General features: G+C 37.5%; 1 long non-coding RNA gene across 3 annotated transcripts in view; it reads left to right on the top strand.

The window, feature by feature from the left end:
• Window positions 1-15795, top strand: part of LOC116583594 — a 111411-nt gene that overhangs the window by 8640 nt on the left and 86976 nt on the right. The window contains exon 3 of one of the 3 annotated variants that reach the window (XR_004282795.1): window positions 12877-12914. The exons of the other annotated variants lie outside the window; for them this stretch is intronic. This is a non-coding gene — a long non-coding RNA (uncharacterized LOC116583594). Of the gene's footprint in view, window positions 1-12876; window positions 12915-15795 lie in introns of those variants that run through there. 3 annotated transcript variants of the gene reach the window in all.

Raw genomic sequence — 15795 nt, 5'->3', positions numbered from 1 at the left:
TTTATTAACTGGAATCTTTCACTGAGAATATTTTCAAGGTTCATCCATTCCATATCAGTTTTTATTTGTTCATTATTATTACCTATTAGTTCCTCAGACATAAATACAAATCAGTTGTTTAAGCCACCTACCCTGCTATACACACAATGGCAAGATATACCTTCTTATAGTTGCAAAGAGTTGATATTCTCATGTGAATACCAATCTTGTCCTTCTTCTCCTGGCAGGAAATCAGGGTTTGATTTTCCTATACAATGATATAATAGAAGAATTTCTTTCTGACCCAGGGCCTGATGTATGGAAATGACCACAAACACCACATTTAGTGAAGTATACATTATGTGCCAGAACAACTCCTAGAAGTTTATATAAACTAATTAAACAGGACAACCCAGAAACCGATTACATTAAATTGTATATTACCTCATACAGTAGTGGAGAACATGTAGTTCTTATCCTACTTATTTTTTAAAGATCTTATTTATTTATTTGAAAGAGAGAGACAGTAACAGAGATAGCAAGAGAGAGCATAAGCAGGGGGAGGGGCAGAGAGAGAGGAAAAAGTAGGATCCCCACAGAGCAGGGAGCCTGATGTGGGGCTCCATCCCAGGACCCTAGGATCCTGACCTGAGTCAAAGGCAGACCCCTAAGAGACTGAGCCACAGACACACCCCTATCCTACTTATTTTTAAGTCTTCCAATTCAACATATTAGAAGCCAAAATGTGCATCTACATTGACATCACATTCACTCAGAAAGCCTTTTTTAAGATATGCACATTAATTTTTTTAAAAGATTTTAAAATTTTATTTTAAAATTTAAAATTTTTAAATTTTTAAATAAAATGAAATAAAATAAAATGATTCAATTTTAAAATTAAATTTTTTATTAAAATTAAATTAAATTAATTATTAAAATTAATTTAAATTTAAATTAATTTTATTAATTAAATTTAAATTAGTTTAAATTAATTAATTTATTTATTAAGATTTTATTTAAAATTTACTAAAAATTTATTAAAAATTTTATAAAAATAAATTTGAATTAATCTAAATTTAAATTAAATTTAATTTAAATTTAATTTAAAAATTTTTTAAATTAATTTACTTATTTTCAGAAAAACAGTATTCATTATTTTTTCACCACACCCAGTGCTCCATGCAATCCGTGCCCTCTATAATACCCACCACCTGGTACCCCAACCTCCCACCCCCCCGCCACTTCAAACCCCTCAGATTGTTTTTCAGAGTCCATAGTCTCTCATGATTCACCTCCCCTTCCAATTTACCCCAACTCCCTTCTCCTCTCTAACACCCCTTGTCCTCCATGATATTTGTTATGCTCCACAAATAAGTGAAACCATAAGATAACTGACTCCTGCTTGACTTATTTCACTCAGCATAATAAATTTTAAATTTTAAAATAAAATTTTTAAAATTTTATTAAAAATAAAATAAATTATTTATTTGACAGACAGAGATCACAAGTAGGCAGAGAGGCAGGCAGAGAGAGAGGAGGAAGCAGGCTCCCTGCTGAGCAGAGAGCTGGATGCGGGGCTTGATCCCAGGACGCTGGGATCATGACCTGAGCAGAAGGCCGAGGCTCAACCAACTGAGCCACCCAGGCCCCCCTGCACATGAATTTTTAAGAAAATTTTTGGGAAAGACTTTTAATCACTGGGTGATTCCCTGAGTACTAGATGTAAGGACATCTGTTTTGCTGCTGCTTTTATTGTATTTTTTTTTAACAAATAGCCCTGTAACACTGGCTTTCTGCTGCCTCCAAAACAATGACTAATGTGAACTACCATTCTAATCAGTACTAGCAGCTTCACCTGACACCCTGATACTATATAAGGACAGACCCACCTCTAAATCCTATGAACCAGCCCTGCTTTTCATCAGAATTTTCATCCTTTAATCTTTCATCATGTTGTTATTTTATACCATCAGAATACCTCAAAGCCTTGGCTTCAATAGTGGCTAAATTAAAATATGCAAGGCTGAGTTTAATCCCAAATATACAGAATAAAACTTTTCCATTGCAGGTTAATCTCTATATATGATCCTCCAATAATATATAACTGTCATTAGATTACTTTTCCTTTTTACATTATTTTTGATGATTAAATATGATATAGGACATAAAGTAATATGATTATATTTTAGCTAGCATAGTAGAACTTACACATATCATTTTAATTATATTAACAAACATTGAGTAGTAAATATGTCCAGGGCATGGTGCTAAGAATAGGTGAGTGATAACAGCATTCATGATCTCATTTGGCTTAGGATATTGTCAAGGCAACTGACAAGAGCTCATCTGACGGCAAAAGAATATTATAGAAATGTATAGGAAGAAGAGAATGGGGAAGGTTTTTTTTTTTTACAAGGTTTTTTAAATAAAGGTTTTATTTATTTGAGAGAGAGAGAGAGATAATGAGCAGGAGGAAGGAGGCAGAGGAGAAAGGAGAAGCAGACTCCCTGCTCAGCAGGAAGCCTGATGTGGGGCTCTATCCTAGGACCCTGAGATCATGATCTGAGTGTAAGGCAGATGCTTAACCAACTGAGCTGCCCAGATGCCCGCAGAATGGGGAAGATTTTATGGAAAATCTGTATCTTTAAATATAAGTGGGACCCCAAAAGCTAGAAATTAGAGGAAAGGGCTTTTGAGGGAGAGGGAACAACGTGAGCAAAAGCTTAGAGAAAGGAAAATGAGGGCTGCTCCTGGAAATTGTTTAGTCATCTAATGGAGCTAGAAGGTAGGTTTTATGATTGTATGGTGGGAGATAAAACTGAGAAAGAGGGGCCAGTCAGGAAGACCTTGAATGCCATTCTGAATTTATTCTATAACTGTGGAGAGTTGCCAGAAATATATGAAAAGGAAAAACACATGATTAGACCTGTATTTTATTTTATTTTATTTTATTTTAAGATTTTCATCTATTTATTTGACAGACAGAAATCACAAGTAGGCAGAGAGAGAGACTGGAGGAAGCAGGTTCCCCGCCAAGCAGAGAGCCCGATGAGGGGCTTGATCCCAGGACCCTGGGATCATGACCTGAGCCGAAGGCAGAGGCTTTAACCCACTGAGCCACCCAAGCGTCCCTAGACCTGTATTTTAGAAACAATTATCTGGCATTGGTATGTAGAATGGTTTATAAGATAAGAAACTGGAGACAAGGAGATAAATTAGGGCAACACTTTCAAAAGCCATTCTCTTATTGGAGAATAAGTACTTTGGCTCCACCTGACTGCCAGTTACAGAAACCTGACCTAGTACAGATACCCAAAATAGTCCAGAAAAGGAAAAGTTAGAAAGGTGGGCCAAGGCAAAAGTCTGCTAAGAAAAACCAAAATAAACATAGTGCAAAGGTTTAAAGTCCCTGTTAGATTTGCCTTATAGATCCAAGAGTTTTCAAGTTACAGTCAGGATCATAACTGGATGTCTTACAGGAGGAAGGAAAATCAATGGTAAACAACCTGGAGGCATCCATAACTTAACTTACTGGTTGGTGGATAGGAGATGCATAATTGAGTTGGGCTTTTTCACAATACACAAGGCAATAAATAAAATATTTTAGTGATAGACATGCAATAATAAGACTATCATTTAGAAGAGTAGAAGAAGGAATGAAAAGATAGGAACAGACTTCACAGATCATATTTGTAGGATCTAATGACCTGATATAGGAAATAAGGGAATGGGAAAAGTAGAAGATAATTCTGAGGTTTCAAACCTGAGTTACAAGGAGAGTGATAATTTTGCAATGCAGATTAGGAATCAAAGTGGAGTAATATATTTTGAAAAATATGATGCTGAGTTATGTATGAAAGATGCCACATTTTAGGGGCACCTGGGTGGCTCAGTGAGTTGGGCCTCTGCCTTCAGCTCAGGTCATGGTCTCAGGGTCCTGGGATGGAGCCCTGCATCCTGCTCTCTGCTCAGTGGGGTGCCTGCTCCCACCCCCCGCCTCCGGCTGCCTCTCTGCCTACTTGTGATCTCTGTCTGTGAAATAAATAAATAAAATCTTTTAAAAAAAGATGCCACATTTTAGGTGCCTGCCAAATATGCAATGAAGACATCATTAAGGATTAAGTCTTGTGTTTCTGAAAAAGTTTGACAATGGATGATTTAGTCATTTATATAGCAATATTAGTTGAAGATATAGTAGGTGGGATCACCAAGGAAGAGAGTGGGGAGGGTTATGAAAACCAAAGAAAGAAGTTTATTGAAAGCTCGTTTTAAGTGTGGACAAGGGAAAAGTAGTCATCCAAGGATATAGCTTAGCAGTTTATTACTAATGGTAGGTTCTGAGATTTCAGTTCAGTGTGACAGGGTTGGTGATGATGCCATCATACTAGAATGCAGATTGGGAATCTGAAAGGAGAAATATTTTTTATGCAGGATGGCTGGATGCTAAGAAAAAATATCGGACAGGTAGGATGGGATCCAGGAAAGTGCAGTAACACAGAGACCATTCATTAATTTTGAAGACATGGTAGCCAGCAGAAATATCAGAAAGGATGAGGTCTTTGGTGACATTAAAGACAAATCAGGAAACCAATGAGCAGATTTCTTTTTGGAAACCAATGAGCAGATTTCTTTTTGGAAAGACTATAGATACATTAAAATAAAGCTGACATTGGTCAGAACTCCACTTCTGAGATTGCTTTCAGAAACAGGTCACCAGCCAAACAAGAAAACCAGTCTAGTTTTTTCATAGAGCGTACTTGCTCTTTTTTTTTTTTTAAGATTTTATTTATTTATTTGACAGAGATCACAAGTAGGCAGAGAGGCAGGCATAGAGAGAGAGGGAAGCAGGTTCCCTGCTGAGCAGAGAGCCCAATGTGGGGCTCGATCCCAGGACCCTGGGATCATGACCTGAGCTGAATGAAGGCAGAGGCTTTAACCCACTAAACCACCAGGTGCCCCGAGAGTACTTGCTCTTGACATGTACATGTGTCTCTGCCATCTTCTTTCTCTCTTTTACTTGTCTTTCTTCTTTCTCCTCTCCTTTCCTAGTTCATTATCCTTCCCATTCTGCCAGATGTAGTAACCCTTCAGTCCCTGTTCCATGTAAGTCTCTGCTGATATTGACCTGTGACCAGATATAGAGTAGAGGGTCTATATAAGGTCTGAGACTAAGTACAAGGTGCCAGTTGAAACTAAGAACTATGGGGAGCAGTACTCAGAATGTATCAGAAAGTAGACTGACTTCCATAATTTTATTTGTGTGCTAGAAGCCTACCCTAAATGTGAGAGGTTTATGACCTGAAAATTACAGTAAGTTAAAGATTGCTTAGGTATGCCCTTATATACTAAAAAGCATACATAAACCACACAACTAGATAACACATAGATAAATCTTTTATTTATCATGTTAATGTATACATATAGAAACTGTCCATATTAATAATGACACACACACAGAAAATGAGTATGGGGGCGCCTGGGTGGCTCAGTGGGTTAAAGCCTCTGCCTTCGGCTCAGGTCATGATCCCAGCGTCCTGGGATAGAGCTCTGCATCGGGCTCTCTGCTCAGCAAGGAGCCTGCTTCCTCCTCTCTCTCTGCATGCCTTTCTGCCTACTTGTGATCTCAGTCTGTCAAATAAATAAATAAAATCTTAAAAAAAAAAAAAGAAAATGAGTATGAATATGAATGTTTCTCACATTTATTTTGGTTATTCAGGAGTAAATTACATTCACTCTCTAAATTTATTCTTCCTCACTGTTACTTCTAAAATGCTGAACTAGCTTAATTTGGACAGTGAACTACTCTTTGGAAATACGTTTCAAGAGCTCTGTGTTTCAGGTAGCTCTAAATCCTGCATCTTTTTTTTTTTTTAAGATTTTATTTATTTATTTGACATAGAGAGCGAGATCACAAGTAGGCAGAGGCAGGCAGAGAGAGAGGGGGAAGCAGGCTCCCCGCCAAGCAGAGAGCCTGATGTGGGGCTCGATCCCAGGACCCTGAGATCATGACCTGAGCCGAAGGCAGAGGCTTTAACCCACTGAGCCACCCAGGCGCCCCTAAATCCTGCATCTTGATTCTGAGTTCTTACCCCTAAAGAGCACAGTGCATTTCTACCTTTAGGGTAACCCAAGATCATTGGCTCTAGTTTAAAGACTTGACCCTGGATAATTATGGCAAATCAGGATCCGTAGCCACACCTGCCAGCTTTGCACATCAACGCAATTCACAAAAAAGGGCTTAGAGGACAAGTTGGGAGATAGACCGGTGATTAATATAAACAGTGTTGAGCTAGAACAGTGGTTCTTAAAGTATTGTCCCCAGACCAATAACATCAGCATCACCTGGAAACTTCTTAGTACTAAAAATTCTCAAGTAGCAATTCACACCTACTGGATCAGAAACTCTGGGTTTGCAATCCAGCAATCTGTGTTTTAACAAGCCCTCTAAGTGATTTTGATGCATGCAAAAGTTTGAGAACCACTGAGGTAGAATAAAATAAGTCATGAGCAGGAGGGTTATAAGACAGAGGAAAGAGGAAAACAAGGCACCCGCAAGGGAAATGGCATTGAATGAAGGAGAGGAATACTGAAGGAGGAGTACATTGAATTGTATCACTCCAACTGCCTTCTCAAGAACAACTCGTCCATTCAGATATTTTAAAAGTGCTAAACTACATATTTTAAATGTAGCAAGAAATGGAATGGAATGGTAAACCAGAAGTTGACTGAAGGGCAAGAACAGAGTCAGGGGTAAATGGCATATGAGATGGATCAAATCCAAACCAGCAGAAGCTATCAGGAGTGGAACAAAACACAACAGTGGTAAATGAACAAAAAGGTAAATTGGTTGCTTCTGATGGTTTAAGGAAACTCTGATGCCCTATCACTCAGTACTGTGCTACCAGAGAGAACAAGTAGCTCCAAGGCTGGGAATGGGGTCAAGGGAAGGGGATATATTTATGTTCCAAAATTATCTGAGTGGGTGCTTCAAAGAACCAAGACATTTAATGTAATCCAGGCCCTTGATATTTCAGCAGGGAGTATGGTTTACAAAACTGCTTTATTCCACATTCACAACTCTCAACTGTGCATAGAATTTCTAATGCCAACATAAATCAATCGGTCTATGAGGAAGTAGATATATTTAAATCCAAACAAGATGGTTTGTGAACTGGCCTTTGTCATATTTTATATACACTCTGCTAGGGGCCTTTATGGTTGTTAGTAACACAAAGCCTTTAAGGAGAGGAAACTAGGAATGGTGGAGACCCAAATATTTGGGGTCAAGGACCTGGGAGAACTCTCTGCTGAGCCTCCCTGCTCTCTCTTTCTGCCTGCCTCTCTGCTTCTTGTGATCTCTCTATCAAATAAATAAACAAAATCTTAAAAAAAAATAAATAAAATCTTAAAAAAAAGAAATAGTACAAGGTATATTGATTCCATTTTCAAAATATTCTTGGGAATACAAAATAATCTGTAGTGACAAAAAGGAACCAATAGGTACCTGGGCATCAGGGGAGACTGAATGTAGGGGCAAGAAGATGGGATTAGAGAGGGACTAAGGAATCTTCTGAGGCTGAAGTATTTGTTAATTATCTTGATTTTGGTGATGGTTTCACAGTATATGAACATGTCATAGGTCTCAAATTGTACTTTTAAATATATACAATTTATTTTATATCAGTGATGCCTTAATAGAGCTGTTAAAATATGTCATGAAGAAATGCCTTGTAGAAATAAAAAAAATTGCCGAAGTATTTTCCAGATAAGTTGTATCACATTGCCAGCAGCAATATATTAGAATTCCAGTAGTCCTACATCCTTGGCATCCTTTAGCCATTCTAATGAGCGTGTGGTAGTAGTTGAAGGTTTTAATCTGTATTTCCCTAGCAATAAATGATGAGCATTTTTTCACAAGTTTGTTTCCTATCCAAATATCTTTTGGGAAGTGTCTGCTCAAATATTTACTTTTAATTGGGTTGATAGTTTTCTCACTTTTGAGTTTTGAGATTCTTCTTGTATTCTGAATGCAAGTCCTTTATCAAATACATGCTTTGCAAATATCTTTCCCAGTCTGTGATTTGTTTTCTCATTGTCCTAGCAGTGTCTTTTGAAAAGCAAAGGTTTTTAATTTTACTGAAATTCAGTTTACTGATTTTTATTTTATAGACTATACATGGTATAGCATCTAAGAAATCTTTTCCTAACCCAGGTTCACAAAATTTTTCTCCTATGTTTTCTTCTTGTATAGTTTTAGGTGTTACATTTAGGTCTGTGATCTCCTTTAACTTAAATTTTGCAATGATAAAAGCTATGGATTGAAAATCAGGGTTTTTGTTCATTTGTCTTTGTGATTTGATAGCTGATTGCTCCACTCCAAATAAATGAAAAAAAAAAACCTTCTATGCACCTTGTACTTTTCTCCATCCTTTGTAAAAAGTCAGTTGCCCATATATACATGGGTTTATTTCTGGACTATTTATATCTTGTTTTATTCATCTATTTGTCCATCACAGGTCAATACTATGCTGGTTTGTTTCTTTGTTTTGTTTGTTTACTCTTTAGTGATTAGGAAAAATTTATTTATTCTGCACACACCAAAAAGACAGTTTGCAAACTGGGAGCATTCAAACCAAAACATGGAATGAAACCAAAACATGGAATGAGGTTCGGGGGACAGGTATATTGTTATAAAGCAGCTTATATAGTGAGAAAGGAGTGACTGTTTTTCATAGTGATTGGTTTTAATAGACTTGATCAGTGGTTGTCTCATATGAATCTTAGGAAACAGTCCCAGTTTTGCTTATGATTTCCAGAGGCATGGGAAAGAAATGACCTTTATCAAGTTATATTGCCAAAAAAAGCTAAATTAGGTTTTGCTTGTATGAGTAAACTAGTTTTATCTGCTCAGGCAATTTTCAAGCCTGGCCTCCATTTCTTTCTTAACATCTTTTAAGGACCTAACTGATAAAACCTGTCACTTGAAAGAGGAACACTTTGTAATAAATATTGTTGTGGCTTGGTATTAACAACTTTTTTTTTTACTTTTAAAAAAAAATTTAAACTCAATTAATTAACATACAGTGTATTATAAGTTTCAGAGGTAGTTTAGTGATTTGCCATTGCATATAACACCCAGTGTTCATTCCATCAAGTGCCCTCCTTAATACCTGTCACAGTTACCCCATTCCCAACCCACCTCCCTTCCAACAACTCTCAGTTTGCTTCCTGTAGTTAAGACTCTCCTACGATTTGTCTCCCTCTCTGATTTTATCTTAGCTTACTTTTCCCTCCCTTCCCCTATGTTCATCTATTTTGTTTCTTAAATTCCACATTTGTATGAAAGCATATGATATTTGTCTTTCTCTGACTTACTTCACTTACCAGAATATCATCTAGTTCCATCCAACTCATTGCAGATGGTACAATTTCTTCTTTTTTTGATGGCTAAGTAACATTCCATTCTGTATATTACACCACATCTTTATCCATTTATCTGTCAGTGGACATCTGGTCTCTGTTCATACTTTGGTTATTGTGGACATTGCTGTGATAAACATTGGGGTGCATGTGCCCCTTCAAATCACTATGTTTGTATCCTTTGGATAAATACCTAATAGTGCAATTGCTGGGTGGTAAGGTACCTTTATTTTTACCTTTTTGAGGAAACTCTATACTGTTTGCCAGAGTGTATGCACCAGCTTGCATTCCCACCAACAGTGTAAGAGGGGCCTTCTTTCTCCACAACCTTGCCAACATCTGTTCTTTCCTGACTTGTTAATTTTAGCCATTCTGAATGGTGTGAGGTGGTATCTCATTGTGGTTTTGATTTGTATTTCCCTGATGCTGAGTGATGCTGAGCATTTTTTCATTTATCTATTGGCCATTTGTATGTCTTTTTAGAGAAATGTCTGTTCATGGCTTCTGCCCATTTCTTGGATGGATTATTTGAGTGTTGAATTTGGTAAGTTCTTTAGAGATTTTGGATAATAGCCCTTTACATGATAAGACATTTGTAAATATCCTCTCCCATTCCATAGGTTGCCTTTTAGTTTTGTTGATTCCTTTGCTGTATAAAAGCTTTTTTATGTTGATGAAGTACCAGAAGTTATTTTTTGCATTTATATCTCTTGCCTTTGAAGGTGTGTCTAGGAGAAGTTGTTCCAGCCGAAGTCAAAGAGTTTGTTTCCTGTGTTCTCCTGCAGGATTTTAATGGATTCCTGTCTCGTATTTAGGTCTTTCATCCATTTTGAATTTATTTTATGTATAGTGTAATAAAATAGTCCAGGTTCATTTTCTGCATGTGGCTGTCCAATTTTCCCAACACCATTTGTTGAAGACACTGCCTTTTTTCTGTTGGATATTCTTTCCTGCTTTGTCCAAGATTAGTTGACCATAGCATTGAAGGTCTGTTTCTGATTCTCTATTCTGTTCCTGTTATTATGTGCCTGTTTTTGCGTCACTACCATTCTATCTTAATGATTAGAGTTTCGTAATGGAGCTTGAAGTCTGGAATTGTGATGCCACCAACTTTTCTTTTCTTTTTGCACCAGCTTTTCTTTTCTTTTTCAACCTGCCTTTAGTTATTTGGGATCTTCTCTGGTTCCATGCAAATTTTAGGCTGATTTGTTCCAACTCTGTGAAAAATATTCAAGGTATTTTAAAGGGGATTGCATTGAATATGTAGATTGATTTAGGTTACACAGACATTTTAACAGTATTTTTCTTCTAATCCATGAGGATGGGATATTTTTCCATTTCTTTGTGTCTTCCTCAATTTCTTTCATAAATGTTCTATAGTTTTCAGAGTACAGATTTTTTACCTCTTTTGTTAGGTTTATTCCTAGTTATTTTATGGCTTTTGGTATAATTCTAAATGGAATCAATTCCTTGATTGTCTTCTCTTCTCTCTTTCTCTTTCTTCTGTCTCATTGTTAGTGTATACAAATGCAGCTGACTTCTCTGCGTTGCTTTTATGTCATGCCACATTGCTGAATTCCTGTATGAGTTCTAGCAGTTTTGAAGTAGAGTCTTTTGAGTTTTCAATATAGAGTATCATATCATCTGCAAAGAGTAAAAGTTTTACTTCTTTGCTGACTTAGATGTCTTTTATTTCTTTTTGTTGTCTGATTGCTGAGGCTAAAACTTCCAGTACTATGTTGAACATAGTGTGGTGAGAATGAACATCACTGTCATGTATGTTCCTGATCTTAGGGGAAAAGTCGATTTTTCCCCCATCAGGATGATATTCAATGTGGGTTTTTCATATATGGCTTTTATGACATTGTGTTATGTTCCCACTGTCCCAACACTGCAGAGAGTTTTAATCAAGAAAGGATGCTGTATCTTGTCAAATGCTTTTTCTATATCTATTGAGAGGATGACATGGTTCTTGTCCTTTTATTAATGTGGTCTATCACATTGATCAATTTGTGAATGTTAAACTGCCCTTACAGCCCAGGAATAAATCCTACTTGGTCATGGTGAATAATCGTTTTAATGTACTGTTGGATCCTATTTATGGGCTAGTATCTTGGTGAGTATTTTGGCATCCATGTTCACCAGGGATATTGGTCTATAAGTCTCCTTTTTGATGGGGTCTTTGTCTGGTTTTGGGATCAAGGTAATGATGGCCTCACAGAAAAAGTTTAGAAGTTTTCCTTCTATTTCTATTTTTTGAAACAGTTTCAGAAGAATAGGTATTGATCCTTCTTTAAATGTTTGGTAGAATTCTGCTGGGAGGACATCTGGGCCTGGACTCTTTTTTGTTGGGAGATTTTTTATTAACTGCTTCAATTTCTTTGCTGATTATGGGTCTGTCCATGTTTTCTATTCCTGTTTTAGTTTTGAAAGTTTAAATGTTTCTAGAAATGCATCCATTTTTTCCAGATTGCCTAATTCTTTGGCATATAACTGCTCATCATATGCTCTTATACTTGTTTGTATTTCTTCAGTGTTGGTTGTAATATCTCATCTTTCATTCATGATTTTATTTATTTGGGTCCTTTCCCTTTTTGATAAGACTGGCTAGGGGTTTATTGATCTTATTAAGTCTTTCAGAGAAACTGCTCCTAATTTCACTGATCTGTTCTAATGATCTCCTGATATCTCTTTCATTGATTTCTGCTCTAATTCTTACTATTTCTCTTTTCCTACTGGATTTAGGCTTTATTTGCTCTTCTTTTTCCGGCTCTTTTAGGTGTAAGATTAGGTTGTGTATTTGAGACTTTTCTTGTTTCCTGAAAAAGGCTTATATTGGTACATAGTTCCCTCTTAGAACTGACTGCCTTTGCTGCATCCCAAAGGTTCTGAACTATCATATTTTCATTTTCATTTTTTTCCATGAATTTTTAAAATTCTTCTTTAATTTCCTGGTTGACCCATTCATTCCTTATTAGGATATTTTTTAACCTCCATGTATTTATGTTCTTTCTAAATTTTCTCTTGTGATTGGGTTCAAGTTTCAAAGCATTGTGTTCAGAAAATATGCAGAGAATAACCGCAGTCTTTTGGTATCGGTTGAGACCTGATTTGTGACCCAATATGTGATCTATTCTGGAGAATGTTCCATGTGAACTAGAGAAGAATGTGTATTCTGTTCCTTTAGGGTGGAATGCTCTGAATAGATCTGTGATGTCCATCTGATCCAGTGTGTCATTTAAAACCCTTGTTTCCTTATTGATCTTCTTCGTAAAATATCTGTCCGTTGGTGTGAGTGAGGTGTTAAATTACCCTCCTATGATTTGTATTATCAATGTGTTTCTTTAATTTTGTTATTGATTGGTTTATATAATTGGCTATTTACCAGTTAGGGGCATAGACATTTACAACTGTTAGATTTTTTTTGAGTTGACCCTTTTATTATGATAAAATGTCCTTCCTTATCTCTTATTACAGTCTTTCGTTTAAAATCTAGTTTGTCTGGGGGGGAGGAGTCAAGATGGCAGAGAAGTAGCAGCCTAAGACTACTTCAGATAGCAGGAGATCAGCTAGATAGCTTATCTGAAGATTGCAAACACCTGCAAATCCATCGGCAGATTGAAGAGAACAAGAACAGCAATTCTAGAAACAGAAAAACAACCACTTTCTGAAAGGTAGGACTGGCGGAGAACTGAATTCAAAGTGACGAGAAGATAGACCCCAGGGGGAGGGGCTAGCACTCGGCAAGCAGTGGAGCAACGGAGCACAAAATCAGGACTTTTAAAAGTCTGTTCCGCTGAGGGACATCACTCCAGAGGCTAAACCAGGGTGAAGCCCATGCGGGATCAGAGTGGCCTCAGGTCCCGCAGGGTCACAGAAGGATCGGGGGTGTCTGAGTGTCGCAGAGCTTACAGTTATTAGAATGGGGAAGCAGGCTACAGAGACAGAGCCAATAGTGAGCTCACAGCTCGGGGTTACCTTGAACCGGTTGCAGACTCGGTGAGCTCGGAGCGCGGCCAGAAGTCAGGCAGACGGGAGTTACTGGGCGCTGTTCTCTGAGGGTGCACTGAGGAGAGGGGCCCCGGGCTCTCGGCTCTTCGGGGCTGGAGACCAGGAGACCGCCACTTGTATTCCCGTCCTCCGGAACTCTACGGAAAGCGCTCAGGGAACAGAAACTCCTGAAAGCAAACCCGAGCGGATAACTCAGCCCAGCCCCTGGTAAGGGCAGTGCAATTCCGCCTGGGGCAAAGATACTTGAGAATCACTACAACAGGCCCCTCCCCAGAAGATCAATAAGAAATCCAGCCAAGACCAAGTTCACCTACCAAGGAGTGCAGTTTCAATACCAAGGAGAGCAGCAGAATTCCAGAGGAAGAGAAAACAAAGCACGGAACTCATGGCTTTCTCCCTAAGATCCTTTAGTCTTGCAGTTAATTTAATTTTTTTTCTTTTTCATTTTTTTTCTCTTCTGCTAAAATTTTTTTACCTTTTACCCTTTTCTTTTTTAAAATTTTTTAACTAGTTTATCTAATATAGATTTTTTTCTTTTTTATATTTTCTTTATTCATTTTCTTTTTTAAATTCTTTTTTCTTTTTTATTCCTTCTTTCTTTCTGAACCTCTTTTTATCCCCTTTCTCCCCCCTCTTGATTTGGGATCTCTTCTGATTTCGTTAAAGCATATTTTCCTGGGGTTGTTGCCACCCTTGTAGTATTTTACTTGCTCCTTCATATACTCTTATCTGGACAAAATGACAAGGCAGAAAAAATCACCACAAAGGAAAGAACAAGAGGCAGTACCGAAGGCTAGGGACCTAATCAATACAGACATTGGTAATATGTCAGAAATAGAATCTAGAATGACAATTCTCAAGGATCTAGCTGGGCTCAAAAAAGGCATGGAAGATATTAGAGAAACCCTCTTGGGAGATATAAAAGCCCTTTCTGGAGAAATAAAAGAACTAAAATCTAACCAAGTTGAAATCAAAAAAGCTATTAATGAGGTGCAATAAAAAATGGAGGCTCTCACTGCTAGAATAAATGAGGCAGAAGAAAGAATTAGTGATATAGAAGACCAAATGACAGAGAAGAAAGAAGCTGAGCAAAAGAGGGACAAACAGCTACTGGACCACGAGGGGAGAATTCGAGAGATAAGTGACACCATAAGACGAAACAACATTAGAATAATTGGGATTCCAGAAGAAGAAGAAAGAAGAGGGGAGCAGAAGTTATACTGGAGAGAATTATTGGGGAGAATTTCCCCAATATGACGATGGAAACAAGCAGCAAAATTGAGGGGGTGCAGAGAACGCCCCTCAAAATCAATAAGAATAGGTCCACACCCTGTCACCTAATAGTAAAATTTACGAGTCTTAGTGACAAAGAGAAAATCCTGAAAGCAGCCTGGGAAAAGAAGTCTGTAACATACAATCGTAAAAATATTAGATTGGCAGCAGACTTATCCACAGAGACCTGGAAGGCAAGAAAGAGCCGGCATGATATATTCAGAGCACTAAACGAGAAAAACATGCAGCCAAGAATACTATATCCAGCTAAGCTGACATTGAAAATAGAAGGAGAGATTAAAAGCTTCCAGGGCAAACAAAAACTGAAAGAATTTACAAACACCAAACCAGCTCTATAGGAAATATTGAAAGGGGTCCTCTAAGCAAAGAGAGAGCCTACAAGTGGTAGATCAGAAAGGAACAGAGACAATATACAGGAACAGTCACCTTACAGGCAATACAATGGCACTAAATTCATATCTCTCAATAGTTACCCTGAATGTTAATGGGCTAAATGCCCCAATCAAAAGACACAGGGTATCAGAATGGATAAAAAAACAAAACCCATCTATATGTTGCCTCCAGGAAACTCATTTTAAGTCCGAAGACACCTCCAGATTTAAAGTAAGGGGGTGGAAAAGAATTTACCGTGCTAATGGACATCAGAAGAAAGCAGGAGTGGCAATACTTATATCAGATAAATTAGATTTTAAGCCAAAGACTTTAATAAGAGATGAGAAAGGACACTATATCATACTCAAAGGATCTGTCCAACAAGAGGATCTAACAATTTTTAATATCTATGCCCCAACGTGGGAGCAGCCAACTATATAAACCAATTAATAACAAAATCAAAGAAACACATCAACAATAATACAATAATAGTAGGGGACTTTAACACTCCCCTCTCTGAAATGGACAGATCATCCAAGCAAAAGATCCACAAGGAAATAAAGGCCTTAAATGACACACTGGACCAGATGGACATCACAGATGTATTCAGAACATCTCATCCCAAAGCAACAGCATACACATTCTTCTCTAGTGCACATGGAACATTCTCCAGAATAGATCACATCCTCGGTCCTAAATCAGGACTCAACTGGTATCAAA

This window comes from Mustela erminea, chromosome X, assembly GCF_009829155.1.
Source record: "Mustela erminea isolate mMusErm1 chromosome X, mMusErm1.Pri, whole genome shotgun sequence".
NCBI lineage: Eukaryota > Metazoa > Chordata > Mammalia > Carnivora > Mustelidae > Mustela > Mustela erminea.
Note: the sequence above shows the minus strand (reverse complement) of the source record. Positions and strands in the feature narration are given on the sequence as shown.